This window comes from Natator depressus, chromosome 2 (genome assembly GCF_965152275.1).
Source record: "Natator depressus isolate rNatDep1 chromosome 2, rNatDep2.hap1, whole genome shotgun sequence".
Classification (NCBI taxonomy): Eukaryota; Metazoa; Chordata; order Testudines; family Cheloniidae; genus Natator; species Natator depressus.
In genome coordinates, this window is record NC_134235.1 from 65580851 (window position 1) to 65603143 (window position 22293).

The following is a 22293-nucleotide window of genomic DNA, read 5'->3' on the forward strand; positions in this document are numbered from 1 at the left end:
TGTCCAAGGTTATTTTAATCATGGCTTTCTAGTGCTACCATCCTCAGTTAATTTTTTTGTTTTAATTTTTCTACTGTTATGCTGTAGTGCAGTGGTTCCAAACTTGTTCTGCCGCTTGTGCGGGGAAAGCCCCTGGCAGGCCGGGCTGGTTTGTTTACCTGCCATGTCCGCAGGTTCGGCCAATCGCAGCTCCCAGTGGCTGCGGTTCACTGCTCCTGGCCAATGGGAGCTGCTGGAAGAGGCAGCCAGTATGTCCCTCGGCCCGCGCCACTTCCAGAAGCTCCCATTAGCCTGGAGCAATGAACCGTGGCCAGTGGGAGCCGTGATCGGCCGAACCTGCGGACGCAGCAGGTAAACCGGCCCGGCCCGGCGCGCCAGGGGCTTTCCCTGCACAAGTGGCGGAACAAGTTTGGGAACCACTGCTGTAGTGGATGCTAATGTCCTATTTTAAAATGCTACACCAAATTCTGCCCACTTTTACAGTGTGCAGTAACATCATGGACATCGCTGTGGTTTTCTCCAGGCTAGCTAAGCAGAGAATTCAGCTTGCTAGATCTTGTCTATAGTAGTATTTTTCTTCAGATTCCCTACCACAAATGGGAATGCTAATGGAGAGTGGCTGGTCTACTGCTGGTGTCTTAATTGCCATGTTGCTCAGATGTGCTTGAAGCAGGAATAGATTACGAAGTGGTTAAAACACTGGTAGACAGTCTATACTAGTGCTCCAGCTGTTGGTAGTGAAAAGATAGATATAGTCTAAGTGTTTCATACTACTAAGCAAGATCATTCGATTAATTAATCGAACTGGTGAAATTTAAACAAATTGTCAGGAAATTTAGCCAAGTCCCCTAATATTTGAGAGGTTGATACATCAAAAATTATAATAGCTCATCATATAAAATAATATACACCCTGTGGAAAGGATAGCAACATCCCCATCAGATAGTGTAAGAAAATTTTTAATATCTGATAACAGTTACAAAATTACCTACAATTTAAGTTTCTGGGAAATCCTTGTGTAATCCTTTTAAATCATCTGTAAAAACTAAATTGCTATTGTCTTAATCTGATTGCATTTTACTTCCTTCACCTCCTTTTTTGTGCTGCTTAGTTAGATATGTCTTTTGTGATGAAAGTGCAAGCTATAAAAAGAGAGGTCACTGAATTTATCAAAACTCTTCTAAAGTGTAAAATCAAAGATTTGAAACTACTAATTACCATGGTTTCAAACAAAAGAATCAGAACAGGGGGTCAGGATGACTCCGCCACACTCTGCTACACTCACTCTCCACTGGTGTAAAGTCCGTGCCTAGCATACCTCTCTACAGCAGGTAGTCTGCTCTTACTAGCACTGGGGCTAGGTCAACACAAATCACAGCATCATAACTGGTTCCCTGTTGGCTCATCCTATTTCCCTGTGTTGAACGGAATTCAGATGCTGGCAAGAATTCAGTCCATTGTTTATACTTAGAATGGAGCTATTCTAATAACTTTCCAATGGAAAATGTGATCACTTTAGTACTTATATTTACGTCAGAGTTACATATGTATAAGTATAAAAGGACACGATTTGCTTCTGACAGATGGCAAATTATTGTCCATAGAACATCATGCCAAAAACAATCATTAATATACTACAGAACACAACAATGGGTCAGGGAAATCAAATAAATTGGTGCTTCTTAAGCTTTTGTTACAGCCGATCACTTTTTAAGAAAGTCTTGTACACACCTCTATTCCCATCCTCCTAGTCCTGATCCCACACTTTCCATGCAGCAACCATAGTGTCCAGTTACATGAAAGAATACTATTACGATAGCAACGATGACATAAGGTCTGGGATTTTTGATGGAGCCTAATAGGAGTCAAACATTCAACTCCCCTGAAGTCTCAATAGGAGTTGGTTGCTTAATTCCCTTAGGCATCTTTGAAAATCTTACCCAAAATGCCAGAGGGAACAGGATCTGGCTTTAAAGAGGCAAGCCAAGAAATTCTGTATAAATTAATTTAACATTTTGGTACTTAATCACTTCCTCATTAAAACCAAAGCTATAAAATGTATTACTCAGTAAAGAATGGTCTATGGCATTAAAAGACATTTTGAAGATCAATAAATGCAGCACTGACTGAATTATTCATATCTTCATTTTCACACATCATTAAATTTCCTATTCAGGTGAAATTCTGAATTGCCAACTGTTTAATAAAATGATCAAGAGTTCAATGATGTATATAATCTGGACAGTTTGTCCCACAAGAAACAACATAAAAATATGCCTATTATTGTTACAAAGTTGTAACTTTTAAATAAAGATACTTTATGGTGTAATTTTCTATTTAATCTATTATACTCTTATGCTCAAAGAGAGATTTATAATATCACAGATTGGATGATGTATGGTAGTGGAAGCTACTGAAGTTAAACAACTACCAGTAACATCTGAGCTCTCTGGAAAACATCGTATTAAAGCCTGCATTTCAGTTTCTTCAAAACTTTGACAGACCAGTGTAGAATTAGATTTTGCTGACCTTTAAAAGTTGTAGAGGTAGAGAATAATTTTGAAACAATTGATATAAAAATATCTTAAGCGTATCAGCAATACATCCCCCAATTAAAATACGCTAAAGGTGGCAGATTCCTGTTTTATTTGAACTTACATTAGCAATCAAAATAAAGGGCCTGATTCTCATCTCACACCTGTACATATCAGATCCATATCCAATGCAGTCAGTGGTGTTACATAAATGTAAAAGAGAAGAAAATCAGGCCCTAAGAAAGGAAATGAAAAGGTTCTCTACTGCTTAATTGTCAGGAGCTACAGAGCTTCTAAAAGAGTGAGGGAAAGGGAGAAGCTCACAAAATTGTGCTCCGGTCCCTCCCCCTTCTCACCTTCCAAAGCAGAATTCCAGGAATCCTGGTCTTTTTCCCTTACAGGACAGCAACAACCTCAGTGGAGCTCCTAGATGGTGGGGAGAGAAGGATTCTGTTCTGTCCCTTTTCTCACAGAGATGAATTAAGAGCATAGTCAATGGAGAGGGGTATGTGACCACATATACATTGGTGTTCCCTGGAGAGGCCCGCAGCCTTAATGCATCCCTCCCCAGGTAGCATTTGAGAGTTCAGTCCAAAATTCTGAGGATTAAATTTGAGGGTTGAATCTAGTTGTTCTGGATTAGATTTAGAGTTTCTGGGAATGCCTCCCTGAAATTAATGTAACTGGAGGAAGCTATAAGTTTCCTACCTGCACTTGAGTCAATCAGGCTCAGAGATGCAAAGAAGATCCTGAGCTTCTTTTAGGGCTCTCAGCAAGGATGGAGTGTTTGTTATTTTGAAGCCAGAACACAGAGATCAGCATACATTAAGAACTGTCTGGTTGATACTGTTTGTTTCTTTATTTGAAGATTGCTAAAATGCCTGAAGCAAAGATAAACAGAAAATTTGCTGTTTTATTTTGGGTGCCTCAAAAAACCTGTGGCTAAATGTGAAATCCCCGAGAGGTTTTTGTCTGATTAACTTGGAGCTTGAAATGAGGTTCTGTCCCGCTGAGTGGATGCTGGCCCTGCCTCCACATCCCTTTATGGAAAAAAAAATCTTTTAGAATTTCATAGTAAATAAACCAGTAGAAATATAATAAGGTCCTAAAGAAATTACTCTATGAAATTATGGAGTTTTACCTTTTTTTGTCTTCTACTTCACAGTCATTTACTCCTGTGCAACGTGAATGTAAATTTCACATTCACGTACATTCTAATTTCTAATTTCACATATAAATGCTGGTTTAATATAATTGTACATTCACTTGACACAGTTATAAATAACTACAAAAGGTTAAAGGCAGTGGCAAATCTGGCCCACAGAATTAAATAGGGAATAACATGCTTTCTTTAGTTGCTGGGGTTTTTTTTAAACCATCCTATAGAAGTCTAGAGCAAAGATAAAATTTTATATTACATTCTATAAGATGGTTGAGAAAGCCTAAATAAATGTTACCATTTTCTACTAAATTCATAAGCCCTCATTGTGGTCAATGGCAAAACTTCTGTTGACTTCAACGGGGCTAGGATTTCACTCTCCGACTCTTCCATAGGAACTTTTCACCTCCTTCTCATAATCAATAGTGTAGCCTATAGAGATGATGCTTGCTTGTGTTAAATAGAAATATAAGTAGAGAAAAGGTTTGTAGGCCTAAATTGGAGCTTAATAGTAATAAGGCCTAGTAAAATATGAGTGAAGTGAGACAATTCAGAGGCAAATTAGAGATAAGTTAGGACATAACCCCAGGTCGTACTATAAACATGTTTAGTTTTAATGAGTGTTTTAGACAAAATGTGAATGTTCTGGAAGAATGCTACCTGTGTTGATAGTTATTGGAATGATATTGTGCTGGTTTTAATTAAGATGTTTGTTAGATAGCCAATGAGAAAGTAGAAAATATTTAATTACGATAACTGAAATATAGATATGGTAAAAAGTATGCTTAGCGTTAATTAATTAAGGGGTATTGTTATAATTCATTATAAAAAGGATGTACACTAATTTTACATTAGTTTGCTCATCTACCATCAAGATACTGCTCGAGAAAAGATTATACACCCATTCTTTTCATCTAGGGTCTGATCACCTCTGGATGCACCACTTCATCTTGGAATGTGAGTATAAATGCAGTGTATGGTTTATATTGTAATCCTATTTGTTTTACCTAATTATTTTGTTTTAAATAAAGTTTTTAATTCTGTCACTCATTGTGTCATTCACAATCCTCCACTAAATTAAATGACCTGTAACAGCCTTGGAGACTTGCACTTAAAGAATTCAGTTTGGTTTTAATCCTTAGCTTCAAAATTTATTAATTGGGAACACATAAATCTAGGTTACAGGTTGACGACTACAGCAGAACTTTAGGGTGCATGACTAAATGATTCTGGGATTCACTGGGCGTGGGAAAGTCAGGAAAGCGCCAGAAAGCAAATTTTCACTTCTCTTAGAATTCTTGATAAGTTCTTCACACAGCAGCAAACTGTTTTGAAGTAGACTGTGGATTTGTTTTGCGAACAGAGCACTGCGTATCAGTTCAGAGCACTCTCTCTTTTGCTAATAGCTGCAGTTAAAAATATTGTTAGCGTGACATAGGGGAATTGATTTTTGTAAGTATGTAATTTGATTTTGGTGGTACTGGAGGCTACAGAAATACAGTACTGGCATACAGTAGATCCGAGACTGTTTGTAGAGGCCTGGATGCCAACAAGCAGCTATGCTTGAGCCCAGTCCACATACTGTGCAGTAAGGGCAATGTTTATCATTCCTGTGTAGCAGGACCAGGTATAGCACTTTTATTAAGAAACAGTAAATCATTTAATTCTTAGACACTGTCTCTTCAATAACTCCATGAATTTTAATGGATTAAATTAATAGCATTTTATTTTCATTTCTTTAAGTCATCAGTTAAAACTGTTGAATTAAAACAGCAGCCCAGCTGTAGTACAATGCAACCCCCATGGTGCCAGTGACTTACCCAATTATTTTCTAGACAGCAGAAGAATGGTATAAATCAAGATTCTTCGGTTCTCTTCCTGGTTCTGGAAGGAAGTGTGCTGTGGTGGTTACTCACAGTACAAACAAGCACACACTTTGGCAAATTCGGTTCTGTCACATTAGAAACAGAGAAAGTTCTATTCCCAGTTCTGTTAGTGATGACCTTGTGCAACTCATCAATCTCCTTACATCTTCTGTAAAATTGGGGGAATAATACTTGTCTGCCTCCTAAGATAGGGCTATGAGGCCTTACTCAATAATATGTGCTGAGAAGTACACATAATTATTTAGTCAGAAAAAGAGCTGAGACAACCAGGCCATGTTTTCAGGCCTCTGTTATTAAAATTCTTATTAAATGGAAGCTGAGTTCAGGTAATTACATAGCAGGGGTTTTAAAAAGAGCATCAGATATCACCAGCAATTGCTGAGAGTTGGCAACAATGCCTGTAAAGAGCTGCCCCCTGGTGATTCACTCTTTGCCCACCCCCTCATCTACCCTGGTGAAACACTTCAGACCTGTGTTGAAAAGAATTTTTAGCCAGTGGCACCAGTTTCAAGAGTGAGTCCCGAAAAACTGTGATTTTTGGATATCTACTGTGACAAAGTTCCTGCTCTACCTTGGTGGGTCTTGCACTTATTGGCGGATTTGCTCGCCTTGGAGCTTCATGGCAGCCCTCAGCTTGGCCGTTTTTCTGACCCCACAGTCCAGGTCGACTCCTCCTATGTCTGACCAGGAGTTGGGAGGATTTGGGGGGAACCTGGGCCCGCCCTCTACTCCGGCTTCCAGCCCAGGGCCCTGTGGAATGCAACTGTCTGGAGTGCCTCCTGGAACAGCTGTGCGACAGCTACAACTCCCTGGGCTACTTCCCCATGGCATCCTCCCAACACCTTCTTTATCCTCACCACAGAACCTTCCTCCTGTTGTCTGATAATGCTTGTACACCTCAGTCCTCCAACAGTCCGCGTTCTCACTCTCAGCTCCTAGCGCCTCTTCCTCCCCACTCCTCACACGCACACTACAAACTGAAGTGAGCTCCTTTTTAAAACCCAGGTGCCCTGATTAGCCTGCCTTAATTGATTCTTGCAGCTTCTTGATTGGCTGTAGGTGTTTTAATCAGCCTGTCTTAATTGTCTCCAGAAGGTTCCTGATTTATCTGAAACCTTCCCTGTTACCTTATCCAGGGAAAAGGGACCTACTTAGCCTGCTCTCCTGCTGCTGCCCTCTGGCCTGGGCTTTCCTTGCTTTTTGCCCCTGCTTTCAGCTTCCCCCCTGACCAGGCCAGACGCTCCCCCCCCTTCTCTTCCCTTTTTTGTTGTTGTTGTTGTTTTTTTTTCTTTCCTGCTATTGCTAGAGTACTGGCCGGCTGCCAGCCGGCTGTTAGCGCCCCCCTGCCCGCCCTTGGACGCTGCTGCCGCTTCAGCTGAACCCCCCCCCGAGAGAGGGGGGGCCTGCCGGCCCACTCCCCAGAGGGGGGGAGTGGAAGGACCCAGCCCCCAGACCCAGCCGCTTGCTGTTTGTCTGCGGACCCATTTTCGGTCGAGAGGATTCTTATCACTTACTCCGGCATTTCTGGAATGCTGTTGCTGAAAAAAAGAAAACCTGGAATAGACAGGAAAAAAGCCGTCCACCAGAGGAACACCGACCGGGGGAATCTACAAATCGCCGTGGAGGGGGCCTAAGACTGAGTAACTTTCGAACTGTGCTCTCGTGTGGGGGGAGGCCTTGACTGTGTCTTACTTGTGTTTGTACGGACACGGGGGGTTTGGCACGGAGCTGCCCCCCGATCCATCTGTGTCCTCCCAACCCCCACACTACGACCTTCCTCACTGCCCCCCCCGCCATCTTTGCTGGCTATCTAACATCTTCGGGCGAGGAGTACGGGAGGGGTGCCCCCTCTCGGGCCAGCTGTACGCTCTGGCGATCGAGCCTTTCCTCTGTCTCCTCCGCAGGAGGTTGACAGGGTTGGTGCTGCGGGAGCCGGAGCTGCGGCTGGTCCTGTCGGCGTACGCCGATGACGTACTCCTCGTGGTCCAGGACCCGGGCGACTTGGCGTGAGTGGAGGCATGCCAGGCCATCTATTCGGCAGCCTCCTCCGCCCGAGTCAACTGGGTCAAGAGCTCTGGCTTGGTGGTGGGGGACTGGCGGCAGGAAGCTCCCTCCCACCCGCGCTTCAGACCATCCGGTGGAGCGCGGGTCCACTGCTCTATCTCGGCGTTTACCTTTCCGCCACGCACCCTTCCCCGCCGGAGAACTGGGAAAATTTAGAGGGCGTTTAGAGGGCGATGGATTTTCCTGTGACTGATAAAGCGGCTCTGGAAATGGACAGGACTACTCCGGTGCCTCTCCCTTCGAGGGAGAGCGCTGGTGCTTAATCAACTAGTCCTGTCCATGCTCTGGTACTGGCTCAACACCCTGGTCCTGGCCCCGGGTTTCCTGACCAACCTCCGGACATTGATTCTGGGGTTCTTTTGGTCAGGAATGCACTGGGCCACTGTAGGGGTTCTTCATCTACCCATGAAGGAAGGAGGACAGGGCCTGAAGTGTCTGCACACTCAGGTCTGTGTCTTCCGCCTCCAGGCCCTACAGAGGCTCCTTTATAGTGCAGGCAGTTCGGCATGGAGCATACTGGCGCACGCCATCCTGCGCCACATCCGAAGGCTCCGATATGACTGGCAGCTCTTTTATCTCTGTCCGGGAGGTCTTCTGCGAGACCTCTCCGGGCTGCCGGTCTTCTACCAGGACCTCCGCCGGATTTGGAAACGGTTTTTAACGACCAGGTCCGTGGCGGCCACCGAGGGAGTAGATCTCCTCGCGCAGCCCCTGCTACACAACCCCCAGCTCCGTGTGCAGGTGGCGGAGTCCCGCTCGGTGCGCCGGAGCTTGATCCTGGCAGAAGTCATGAGAGTCGGAGACCTCCTGGACTACGACCGGGGAGACTGGCTGGATCCCCTGACGCTCGCTCGGCGCATGGGGCTCTCCAGACCTCGCACCCTCCGGCATGTACTTCAGGAGGTGAAGGCCGCTTTGCCGTACGCTGCTAGAGCTTACCTCGATCGGCTCCTGCTCGAGGGCACGCCCTGCCCACCCTCTACCCCAGGCCTGCCGGACCTTTTAATTGGACCCCTGCCCCCTCGACCCAATCGACCCCCTCACCCCTTTACGGCAAGCCGGCTGTATGAACTGCAGCCGGTATGCTTCCAAACCGCGCCAAGGAAACATCTATACACGCTCGTGCTCCACACCCTTCACGCCCTCACTCTAGTGTCCCGCCCCAACACAAAGTGGCGAGACCTTTTGCCACCTTTGGAGGGTGAGCAGCCCCGGTGGGCCAGCCTATATTTCACCTTGGTTCCGAGGCCCATCGGGGACATCAGTTGGCGGCTCCTTCATGGAGCTGTGAGCACGGGCATGTACTTGGCGCGGTTCAACCCCATCCCAGATACGTGTCCCTTTTGCAGTGTGAGGGAAACCCTGGCGCACGTATATTTGGAGTGCGCCAGACTGCAGCCCCTGTTCCGGCTCCTCACAAATCTTTTATTACCTTTTTGGTTGCATTTTTCCCCTCACCTTTTTATTTATGTACTCCCCATCTGTGGCCTCACAAAGTCGCGGGATCTCCTAATTAACCTCATCCTGGCCCTGGCTAAAACAGCCATCTATAAAACCAGAGAGAGGAGGTTGGCCGATGGAGTTTCCTGTGACTGTGGGGCCGTTTTCCGATCCTCGGTCTGTTCACATATCCAGGCGGAGTTCCTCTGGGCGGCGTCCACCGACTCCCTTGATGCTTTTGAGGAGCGGTGCGCGCTGTCCGAGGCTCTCTGCTCGATGTCCCTGTCCGGGTCCCTTTGTTTTGACCCTTTGATTGGGGGAGAGAGTAAGGGACCCCAGCCCCAGCCATTGCTGCTGCGGACACCACCACCTTAGAGGGGTCCTTTCACATGTGGGTGCACATGCCCCCCCCCCGGGTTGTCCACCCCACAGCCTGCCCCTTTTGTTGGGTGCTTTCAGAGGAGGGAATTGTTGGTGACACTCTGGAGTGGCGCCAGGTAACTCGAGGGGGTGGCAGACCTTGAGAGTCGATGAAGCCCCCTCGCTCTGGACCACCAGGTAACTCGGAAGGGTGGAAGACCACGAGAGTCGAGGAAGCCCCCCGCTCTGGGCCCAGGCAAGCTTGAACACTTCCCTCCCCTGAAGCTAATGAGAAAACAATTGTGATTGGTTGCTGTGTTACACATTGCACATGCTTTGTTTTGTTTTGTAAGTCTGTTATGCAAATAAAAAAAAATTACTCTCCTAAAAAAAAAAAAACACTCTCCTGTAGCCCTCTGGCCTGGAGGCAGAAGGAGGGAGAGGACTGATGCTTCTGCTGCTGATACTGCTGCTGTTAGGCCCTGGGCTCTCCCTGCTGCTCCAGCTACTCCCCTGGCTGGGCCAGATACCATCCCCCTTCTCTGCTACCTGGTTGCTGGCTGGCTGCTGGACCCCCCACCCTCGGGTGCTGCTACTGCTCCAACTGCAGCCCCTTGGAGGGGAGCCTGCTAGCCCGCTCCCCAGAAGAAAGGAGTGAGGGACCCCAGCCCCAGCCATTGCTGCTGTGGACACCACCACCACCACCACCACCTGAGAGGGGTCCTTTCTGCCTGCCTGGACCACTACTTGGAGTTCCTAGAGCTGCTGCTGCGGAGCTTGCTGCCTGGAGCTGCTGAAGCCCCGAGGAGAAGAAGAGGACCATCTCCTAGTGGGGGAGCACCTAGAGACTTTACAGACCACTGTGGAGGGGGCCTTTTGAACTGAGTAACTTTCAAACTGTGTTCTTGTGGTGGGGGTTTTGACTGTGTTTGTAGGGACACAGGGGGTGTGGTGTGGAGCTTCCTCCCAATCCATCTGTGTCCCCCTCAACTCCTACCACTACCACCACCGTTGCCCCCTCTACCACCCCCACTGGCTGTTTACCATCTGCCTCAGCTCTTGCCTCTGGACTCAGCTGCTTGCTTGGTTTGCTACGCCCTATTTCCACTCTTTGAGCCAGAAGCAGCAGCCAGCCAAATTGACTTTGTGCAAGTGCACATGGGCGCACGTGCCACCCCACCCCCCGGACTGCCCACCCCAGAGCTTTGCCCTTTGCTACCTGCCCCATTTGCCCCTTGCAGCCTTCCCCCCCTTTTTACCCCAGGCCCCCTTACTAGCTTCAGTTTGTTTGCCTGCCCCGCCCATTTCCCTCTGCAGCCTTTGTTTTATTTACCCCACCCCAGTCTCTGAAGCTAGCCCCTCAGTTTCCCTGATCTAACTCCAGCCCACTTAGCTCCTTGCTCTGTGCGCCCATGCCCCCTCCCATGCACTTGCACCACTCCCCTTTTTTAGTTTAAACCCTCCTCACTGCACCCCCAATGCTGTTGTTTCCCCCCCTCCCCTAGTGTAGCTAGAGGAGCCAGAATCCCACCCAACGTTGGTCATTGACCCCTAACCCCAATTGCCCCCCCGTCCATCCCACCCTGTTTGGCGCCCTCCTCCCCTGCCTGCAGCCTAGCGGGGAGGAGTGCTCGACCTGCTTCCCCTTTGTCCCCTTCTCTCTCTGGTGCTCCCCTTCCCTCCCTGCTCACGATGGCAGGGGACGAGACGGGTGGGGCCCCTCTAGAAAACCCCACTGCCCCTCCCCCACCTGCCACCCTGTTGCCCCCCCGAGCCTCTACCTCCGCTGCTGCAGCCGAACCACCTGCTACTGCCTCCGCTGGGGCACCGGCAGCGGTGGACACCGGGGTGACCTCCGCTGCTGCCATGTCCTTCACCCCCTCCGACCCTGGGGAAGCCCCCCCAGCTGGTGGGAAGGGCCAGGGAAAAAAGAAGGGTAAGAGCCCCTCTGACAGGTTTCACTCAGTCCACCAAGCCTCTAGGGGGCGATGGAGAGCTACTGTCCCACTGACCGGCCTTAGTCACACCTTTTGGGCACTGGGGAATTAGCAGAGAAGGTGTGCCGGCCAGAGTCTGCGGTGCGCCCCTCAGGCAGGGGAGCGCCGGCCAGAGTCTGCGCCACACCCCTCAGGCAGGGGGAGCACCGGCACGAGTCTGCGGCGCGCCCCTCAGGCAGGAGAGCGCCGGCACGAGTCTGCGGCATTCGGGATTCTGCTACTTCCTGTTCCACCCCTCCCCTTCCGGGGATTGGAGTAAGCTTGGTCTGGCCCCACCCACTCAGGCTGAGAGGGTGGCTCTTTATCCTCTGGTTCGGAGGGAGGCCACCCTGGCTCCCTATATCCCCGCAAAAAAGACCAAGCCCTCCATGGCAGGGGCTGCCCCCACTGCCGCGGCCCCACCACTGGCCACGGCGTCCCTCCCCGCTGTTCCCTCCACCAGCTCTGTGGGTGTCCCTCCCCGGCCCCCAGGGCGTACGCCCAGGTGGCGGCAACCCCCCCCCCCCCCCGCCTGCCGCTACATCATCTTTCCCGCCCACCACCTCCGCTACCATCTATAGCGGCCGGGGCCCCTTCCCGACCTTGACCAGGAAGCACGGCGTCCGTTGCCTCCTGGTGCCCACCTTGCCCCATGTGGAGACCTATGTGCGGGCGTTGGCGAGGGTGGTGGGGCCCACGGCCATTGTGGCAGCCTCCAAAATGTACAGAAAGGTCGTCTTCTTTTTAGCATCGGAGGCCACCGCCCAGGAGGCGGTGGAGAAGGGCCTGGTGGGGGGGGGCGTGTTCGTCCCCCTAGAGCCGCTAGAGGACCTAGGCATCCACCTGGTCCTGACTTCCGTCCCTCCCTTCCTTCCCAATGCCACCCTGTTACCTGCCCTCTCTACCCTGGGGAAACCCATCTCCGTGGTCAGCCCTCTCCCACTGGGCTGCAAAGACCCCGCCCTCCGTCACGTCCTCTCGTTCCACCGGCAGGTGCAGCTTCAACTGCCGCTGGTGGCATGTGGCGGAGAGGCACTCGAGGGGTCATTCTTGGTCCCCTACCAGGGGGCCCATTACCAGGTGCACTACTTTACGGGGGAGGCCCGGTGCTACCTCTGCCAGGTGATGGGGCACGTCCGGAGGGACTGCCCATTGGCCCGGCAAGGAGGGCCATCCGGGACCCCCGAGCCCCGGCAGGGCGCCAGCCCCATCATCGCCGGTGCACATGGCTGCCCGGCACACGAAGCCACCCCTCCTCCTTCCCAGTCCACCACTAATCCCGCTCGGGGCCAAGGGGCACCTCCCCCACTATGCCCAGACGAGTGGGAGAGTCCCGCCTCCGCTGCTTGCAATCTTGCTGGGCCTGTGGAGGAGGGTGCGGCAGAGATACCGCCGGGCATGGGAGAGGGCCCGCACCAGGGGGAATCTTCCCTCCCTCGTGCTGCCCCACCGTTACCACCCCGAGTCCCTGAGCCATCACCCCTGCCCCCTGACCTGACCCCTGCTAGCCAGCCCCCAGATGATGCCACGGTGGGCTGGGCCCTAGTACAGGGGAAGCGAGGCAAGTGGAAGGCTCGAGCTCCGCTCCTCCCATCCGATGCGGAGGCCCCCCGGAAGACCAGGAAGGGGGCACCGATGCCGAACCTTCAGCTTTGCCCGCGGGTGTGTTCCATCCACCGGTGCTGGCTGGGGAAGATGTGGCAGCACCGGAAGGTAGTATTTCCCCTCCACGGGAGTCCCTCCCCTCCGAGGCCCCTGAGGGAGCCCTTCCTGCCCTGGTACAATTTGAAGCCTCTGTGAGCCCCGAGGTGACCATTGCGTCGGGTGCCAGTGGGGAGAATCTTGGGGTGATGGAAAGCGATCTGCCCTCCATATACGAGGAGATCGAGGCCCTAGGTCTGACCCTGGTCACCCAGGGGGAGGACGACCCTTTGCCAGCAGGCCTCGATCTGGGCGACCTCACGCCAGCCCCCCTTTCCCAATGCTCCCTCCCCCTAACCGTTGCTTCCGCTCCCACTTCCGCCATGTTGCTGCAGCTAGGGTCTGTGCTGGCGGACGTGGTCCACCCAGGCCAGACCTACACCGTCCCAGGCCGCAGCATCTTTGACATTGGTGAGGCCTCATCTGGAGTACTGTGTCCAGTTTTGGGCCCCACACTACAAGAAGGATGTGGAAAAATTGAAGAGTCCAGCAGAGGGTAACAAAAATTATTAGGGGACTGGAACACATGACTTATGAGGAGAGGCTGAGGGAACTCGGATTGTTTAGTCTATGGAAGAGAAGAATGAGGGGGGATTTGATAGCTGCTTTCAACTACCTGAAAGGGGGTTCCAAAGAGGATGGATCTAGACTGTTCTCAGTGGTAGCTCATGACAGAACAAGGAGTAATGGTCTCAAGTTGCAGTGGGGGAGGTTTAGGTTGGATATTAGGAAAAACTTTTTCACTAGGAGGGTAGTGAAATACTGGAATGCATTACCTAGGTTGGTGGTGGAATCTCCTTCCTTAGCAGTTTTTAAGGTCAGGCTTGACAAAGCCCTGGCTGGGATGATTTAGTTGGGGATTGGTCCTGCTTTGAGCAGGGGGTTGGACTAGATGACCTCCTGAGGTCCCTTCCAACCCTGATATTCTATGATTCTATGACAACCTATATCTGGTCCGGGACCTTTTGGAACTCGGGTGTAGGGATGGTCTGTCGTTTGCCCTCCTGTCCTTGGATCAGGAGAAGGCATTTGACAGGGTGGATCATGGGTATCTCCTGAGCACTCTGCGAGCGTTTGGCTTTGGACCCCAGTTTGTGGGTTTTCTCCAGGTGCTGTACACCTCTGCAGAGTGTCTGGTCAGGATCAACTGGACCCTGACCGAACCAGTCAGCTTCAGGCAAGGAGTACGGCAGGGGTGCCCCCTCTCGGGCCAGCTGTACGCTCTGGCGATTGAGCCCTTCCTCTGTCTCCTCCGCAGGAGGTTGACAGGGTTGGTGCTGCGGGAGCCAGAGCTGCGGCTGGTCCTGTTGGCGTATGCTGATGACGTGCTCCTCGTGGTCCAGGACTCGGGCGACTTGGTGCAGCTGGAGGCTTGCCAGGCCATCTATTCGGCAGCCTCCTCCGCCCGGGTCAACTGGGTCAAGAGCTCTGGCCTGGTGCTCGGGGACGGCTGGCAGGCGAGCTCCCGCCCACCCGCGCTTCAGGCCATCTGGTGGAGCCCGGGTCCGCTGCTCTATCTTGGCATTTACCTTTCTGCCACGCATCCCTCTCCGCCGGAGAACTGGCACGATTTAGAGGGCAGGGTGATAGAGTGGCTCCGGAAATGGACAGGACTACTCCGGTGCCTCTCTCTTCGAGGGAGAGCGCTGGTGCTTAATCAACTAGTCCTGTCCATGCTCTGGTACTGGCTCAACACCCTGGTCCCGGCCCCGGGTTTCCTGGCCAACCTCCGGACATTGATTCTGGAGTTCTTTTGGTCAGGACTGCACTGGGTCCCTGCAGGGGTTCTCCATCTACCCCTGGAGGAGGGATGGCACGGCCTGAAGTGTCTCCACACTCAGGTCCATGTCTTCTGCCTCCAGGCCCTGCAGAGGCTCCTTTATGGTGCAGGTAATCCAGCATGGAGCATACTGGCGCACGCCTTCCTGCGCCGCTTCCAAGGGCTCCGATATGACCAGCAGCTCCTTTATCTTCATCCGAGAGGTCTTCCGCAAGACCTCTCCAGGATGCCAGTCTTCTACCAGGACCTCCTCCAGACCTGGAAACTGCTTTCAATGACCAGGTCCGGGGCGGCCACCAAAGGGGCAGATCTCTTCGCGGAGCCCCTGCTACACAACCCCCAGCTTCGCGTGCAGGTGGCAAAGTCCCCCTCGGTGTGCCAGAGATTGGTCCTGGCAGAAGTCACAAGAGTCGGAGACCTCCTGGACTACAACTGGGGAGACTGGCTGGATCCCCTGACGCTCACTCAAAGCATGGGGCTCTCCAGACCTCATACTCCCCAGCGCATACTTCAGGAGGTGAGGGCTGCTTTGCCGCCCGTTGCTCGGATTTACCTTGACCGGGTCCTGCACGAGGGCGCGCCCCACCCAACCTCCACCCCAGGCCCGCCGGACCTTTTCATCGGGCCCCTGCCCCGTGGACCCAACTGACCCCCCACCCCTTCACCGTGAGCTGGCTGCACAAGCTGCAGCCGGTCTGCTTCCAGACCACGCCAAGGAAACATCTATTCACGCTCATGCTCCGCACCCTTCACGCCCTCACCCTCGTGTCCCGCCCCGATACAAAATGGTGGGACCTTCTGCCACCTTTGGAGGGTGAGGAGCCCCGGTGGGCCAGCCTATATTCCACCTTGGTCCCGAGGCCTGCCAGGGATATCAGTTGGCGGCTCCTTCACGGAGCCGTGAGCATGGGCGTGTACTTGGCGCGGTTCACCCCTATCCCAGACACCTGCCCCTTTTGTGGCATGAGGGAAACCGTGGCACACATATATTTGGAGTGTGCCAGGCTGCAGCCCCTATTCCTTCTCCTCACAAATATTTTATTATGCTTTTGGTTGCACTTTTCCCCTCACCTTCTTATTTATACACTCCCTATCTGTGGCCCCACAAAGTCACGGGATCTCCTGGTCAACCTCCTCCTGGCCCTAGCTAAAATGGCCATCTATAAAACCAGAGTGAAGAGGCTGGCCGATGGAGTCTCCTGTGACTGTGGGGCCTATTTCCGATCCTCCGTCCATTCAAGTATCCAGGCAGAGTTCCTCAGGGCGGCATCCACTGACTCCCTTGATGCCTTTGAGGAGCAGTGGGCGCTGTCCGGGGTTCTCTGCTCGGTGTCCCCATCCGGTTCCCTTCATTTGACCCTTTGAGCACACTCCTGTCCCTGTTATTTCATTAGTTGTCCCCCGTATTTATTTGGTGTCCAGGTCCTGTGGATCCCCCTCTTAGGCTGGGGGGGGATCCTTTAGCACTTCCCGGATCCCAATAGGATTACTCTCCTATAGCCATCTGGTCCGACCCTGTCACACTACATAAAACTCAAAAACTGCTAAAAATAAACACTGAAAAATGAAATTAATAACCCCCCAGAAAGCAAGTCCTAGTTAAGCTACAGTCTTGCCTAATATTAAAGGAAGTCTGTTACAGAGACAAGAATAGTATTCAGCTCTCCTGAGTCCCAATCTGTTGCTTTAAACACAATCCATTTTCTTCTTATATCCCTCTGTCCATCCTGTACACCAAATGAGGCAGGACTCCTGAAAAAAAAAATAGTATCTGACGACAAAAATAAAAACTATAACAGAATGCCAATGCACAAGGGGCCAAATTAAGTTTGCACAGGCAAATGTAATTCTGTCATTTCCTAGCTTTTGCGTGCTTGACTTTGCAACCTTAAAAAATAAATAAAAATGGAAAGATAGAAAATCCATCATGAGGAACCACAATGACCCTCTGTATGGATCACTAGCAGAGTCTAAGCTCAGAACCTGTACATCCACAGCACAGACCTTTGAGTTAAAATATACTTGATAGCAGTAATAGGCTAATTATTCTTTATGTTTTAATTCAACAGTTTTGATTGATGACTTAAAGAAATGAAAATAAAATGCTTTTGATTTTAACCCGTTAAAATTCATGGAGTTATTGAAGAGACGGTGTCTGAGAAATGTTGGCCTGGTTGAAGTGGGGAGCTATTAGTTTCATTTTACTAAAGGGGCTTTCAGAAGTTTTGGAACATTGCCCTAGGGCCTTGGCTTAAGGGGCAGTGCTGAAATCTTGTCCTATCTGCAGCTCAAGCTATGATGAATCACCAGAGAGTATTCTTAGGCCTGGTCTATACTATGGGGTTAGGTCAAATTTAGCCACGTTAGGTCGATTTTAAAATGAATGCGTCCACACAACCAACCCCCATCCATCGACTTAAAGGGCTCTTAAAATCGACTTCTGTACTCCTCCACAGCAAGGGGAGTAGCGCTAAAATCAACCTTGCTGGGTCGAATTTGGGGTAGTGCTGACGCAAATCGACGGTACTGGCTTCCGGGAGCTATCCCAGAGTGCTCCATTGTGACCTGGACAGCACTTTGAACTCTGATGCACTAGCCAGGTACACAGGAAAACCCCAGGAACTTTTGGATTTCATTTCCTGTTTGGTCAGCGTGGCGAACTCAGCAGGACAGGTGACCATGCAGTCCCTCCAGAATCGCAAACGAGCTCCAGCATGGACCGAAAGGGAAACACTGGATCTGATTGCTGTATGGGGAGAAGCATCTGTGCAGGCAGAACTCCGATCAAAAAGAAGAAATGCAAATATATTTGCCAAAATCTCACAGGGCATCTTGGAGAGAGGCTACAACAGGGACACACAGCAGTGCCACGTAAAAGTTAAGGAGCTGAGGCAAGCCTACCAAAAGACAAAGGAGGCAAATGGTCGCTCTGGGTCAGAGCCCCATACATGCTGCTTCTATGCTCAGCTGCATGCCATTCTAGGAGGGGACCCTACCACTACCCCACCACTCTCTGTGGACACCTGCAAGGGGGGAGTCTCATGCAACAGGGAGGAGGATTTTGTGGATGAGGAAGAGGAGGAGGAGGAGGAGAATGCGCAGCAGGGAAGCAGTGAATCCGTTCTCCCTGGCAGTCAGGACTTTTTCATCACCCTGGAGCCAATACCCTCCGAAGGCAGGATCCCCGACCCTGAAGCCGGAGAAGGCAGCTCTGGTGAGTGCACATTTGTAACTACAGTACAGGGTTTAAAAGCAATAGCGTTTAATGTTTGATTTGCCCTGAAGAATTGGGATGCAGTTGTGGCCAGTATAGCTACTGGAAGAGCCTGTTAACGTGTCTGGGGATGGAGCAGGAATCCTCTAGGGACATCTCCATGAAGCTCTCCTGGAGGTACTCTGAAAGTATTCTGGAATCATTGCAGCACAAAGCATGGCAGCGAATGGTCCTGGGTTCTGGTCTCATTCAAGTAACATTCAGCCAATACCTTTCTGTGTTAGCCTCAGGAGAGTGCTATCATTCATGGTCACCTGGTTGAAATAGGGGAATTTTCGTAAGGGAACAGTAAAAGGACCCCATTCATGCTGGGTTGTTTGCGCTTGGCTAAAAGGGATCATCCCGGAGAATAGCCATGCGATGGGATGGGGGGAGGTGTGTGCTGCACATCCACCTGAAAACCACAGCCCCTCCTTCTAAATGTGAAACCCAACCCATTGCTTGCTATGGGAAAGGATGGTGCTGCAGTTTGAAACCATTCCCACATGCTATGCGTAAGAAGCCAACCCCGCATACCCTTTGCCTTACCAGGGCTGCATGGAAACCAAATTGTGTTGCCCAGCCGTGTGTGATGTGTCACCATACCGGCAGGCGCTCAATATAAAAGGCAAAATGTGACCTTGTACCTAAAGCACATGTGCTGTCTGCTGTGAATTCCTTGATTCACTGTGAAAGAGTCTCCCTTTTGTTCTCAGAAATGTATCATCTTAAATTTTACTCTCCCTTCTTATCTCCCCTCAGGTGCAAATGTTTCTAGGCTCCCCCTATCATCTCTGTCCCTGAGGTTATTGCAGATTAGAAGGCAGAAAAAAACGCACTCACGATGACATGTTTTCCGAGCTCATGCAATCCTCCTGCACTGATAGGGCACAGCTGAATGCATGAAGGCATTCAGTGTTAGAGGCTAGGAAAGCATTAAGTGAGTGCAAAGAGCAGAGGCAGGAGCGGGAGAAGCAGAGGCAGGAGGTGATGCTAAGGCTAATGGGGGAGCAAACAGACATGATGAAGTGTCTGGTGCAGCTGCAGGAAAGCCAACAAGAGCACAGACCCCCGCTGCATCCACTGTACAACCGCCTGATCTCCTGCCCAAGTTCCATATCCTCCTCACCCAGACGCCCAAGAACGCGGGGTGGGGGAGGCTCCGGGCACCCAGCCACTCCATTCCAAAGGATGGACCAAGCTGTTGTGCTGTCATTCAAACAGTTTGATTTGTAGTGTGGCTACAATAAGCAATGTGGCCTTGTCCTTCCCTCCTCCCCCACCCAGGGTACCTTGTCAGTTATCTCCCTTTTTTTTTAATTAATAAAGAAAGAATGCATGGTTTCAAAACAATAGTTACTTTATTTCAAAGTGGGGAGGGTGGTTGGCTTACAGAGAATTAAAATCAACAAAGGGGGTGGGTTTGCATCAAGGAGAAATACACACAACTGTCACACTGAAGCCTGGCCTGTCATGAAACTGGTTTTCAAAGCCTCTCTGATGCGCAGCACGCCTTAATGTGCTCTTCTAATTGCCCTGGTGTCTGGCTGCTCAAAATCGGACACCAGGCGATTTGCCTCAACCTCCCACCCTGCCATAAATGTCTCCCCCTTACTCTCACAGATATTATGGAGCACACAGCAAGCAGCAATAACAGTGGGAATGTTGGTTGCGCTGAGGTCTGACCTAGTCAGCAAACAGTGCCAGCAAGCTTTTAAACGTCCAAAGGTACATTCTATCACCATTCTGCACTTGCTCAGCCTATAGTTGAACTGCTCCTTACTACTGTCCAGGCTGCCTGTGTACGGCTTCATGAGCCATGGAAGCAAGGGGTAGGCTGGGTCCCCAAGGATAACAATTGGCATTTCAACATCCCGAATGGTAATTTTCTGGTCTGGGAAGTAAGTCCCTTCTTGCAGCTGCTTGAACAGCCCAGAGTTCCTAAAGATGCGAGCATCATGCACATTTCCTGGCCATCCCACATTGATGTCGGTGAAACCTTCCTTGTGATCCACCAGTGCTTGCAGCATCATTGAGAAGTACCCCTTGTGGTTTACGTACTGGTTGGCAAGGTGGTCCGGTGCCAAGATAGGGATATGCATTCCGTCTATCGCCCCACCACAGTTAGGGAAACCCATTGCAGCAAAGCCATCCACTATGACCTGCACATTTCCCAGAGTCACTACCCTTGATAACAGAACGTCAATGATTGCATTGGCTACTTGGATCACAGCAGTCCCCACAGTAGACTTGCCCACTCCAAATTGATTCCTGACTGACCGGTAGCAGTCAGGCGTAGCAAGCTTCCACAGGCTATCGCCACTCGCTTCTCAACTGTCAGGGACGCTCTCATCTTGGTATTCCTGTGCTTCAGGGTGGGGGAAAGCAACTGACAGAGTTCCAGGAAAGTGGCCTTACGCATGTGAAAGTTTCGCAGCCACTGTGAATCATCCCATATCTGCAACACTATGCGGTCCCACCAGTCTGTGCTTGTTTGCCAGGCCCAGAATTGGCGTTTCACTGTATCAACCAGCCCCACTGCCACCATGATGTCCCAATTGCCACAGCCCGTGGTTTCAGGAACGTCTGTGTCCATGTCCTCATCAAAATCCTCCTCTTAGCCCGGTTCTGCATATACTCCAGGATAATGTGCAAAGTGTTTACAATGCTCACAACAGCACTGGTGAGCTGAGCAGGCTCCACGCTTGCCGTGGTATGGCGTCTGCAGGACAGCAGGAGAGCAGAGTTGCAGCGGAAGTGGTGGATGACGATGGATGCCACGAGAATAGATATTTATACAGAACGACGAGAGGACCTGCCAGGTGGATTTATGGCACCAGGAGAGCAGAGTTGCAGTGGAAGCGGTGGATAACGACAACATGGAGAAATTTGCTATTGAGACTGAGCTTATTTACAAGAGCAGGAGGGCAGAGTTGCAGCGGAAGCGGAGGATGATGATGGTTAGCAGTTGTCCTGCACCATCTGCTGACAGCAGCACTCAGGACACAACAGCGGTGGTGATGGTGAGCTTAGCTGAGCAGGCTCCATGCTTGCTGTGGTATGGAGTCTGCAAGGAAAAAAGGCGTGAAATGATTGTCTGCTGTTGCGTTCACGGAGGGAGGGGTGACTGACAACATGTACCCAAAATCACCCGCGACAATGTTTTAACCCCATCAGGTATTTGGAGCTTAACCCAGAAGTCCGATGGGCGGCGGAGACTGCGGGAACTGTGGGATAGCTACCCACAGTGCACCGCTCCGTAAGTCAATGCTAGCCACGATAGTGAGGACACACTCTGCCGACTTAATGCACTCAGTGTGGACATATGCAATCAACTGTATAAAATCAATTTCTAAAATCGACTTCTATAGAATCGACCTAATTTAGTAGTGTAGAGATACACTAGGCTATATCTACACTTAAATCGCTGCACTACTATAATGCTTCAGTGTAGACACTACATATACTGACAGGAGGGGTTCTCCCTTCAGCATAGGCAGGGCCAGCTCCAGACACCAGCTTTCCAAGCAGGTGCTTGGGGCGGCATTGAGAATGGGACGGCAATCCGTGTCCCACGGCGGCAATTCAGTGGTAGCTCCGCCTCTCTAGCAGCGGCAGCAATTCAGCGGGGACTGCTTGGGGCGGCAAAATTGGTAGAGCCGCCCCTGAGCATAGGTAATCCTTCTCCCCAAGAGGTGGTAGCTAGATTGATGGAAGAATTCTTCCATCAACCTAGTGCTGTCTACACCAGGGGTGAGGTCAGTATAGCTATGTCTTTAAGGGGTGTGTATTTTTTATCCTGATGTGTAGACTAGGCCTCAGTGTCGATGAAGGTCAGTGGAGACCAGGGAGCATGCTCAGTGCAGATATATATACACCTAGTTTTAACTGCACTGAGTACCTAGTTTTGAAAAAATACCTAGTTTTGCCAAACTTCAGGTTTGGAAAAAGCGTAACTGTTTTTGCTGAAACTTAAAAAATAAACAAAACTCTTCATGAATTTGTGAAGAGTATATATATGAAGAATCCTTAATTTTTAGCTTTTTTCTTACATATCTGCTTCAATTAAAAAAACCTGTATGTCTTCATCACAAATTCATATATATATATATGAATCATTAATACGGAATACTCAGTTTA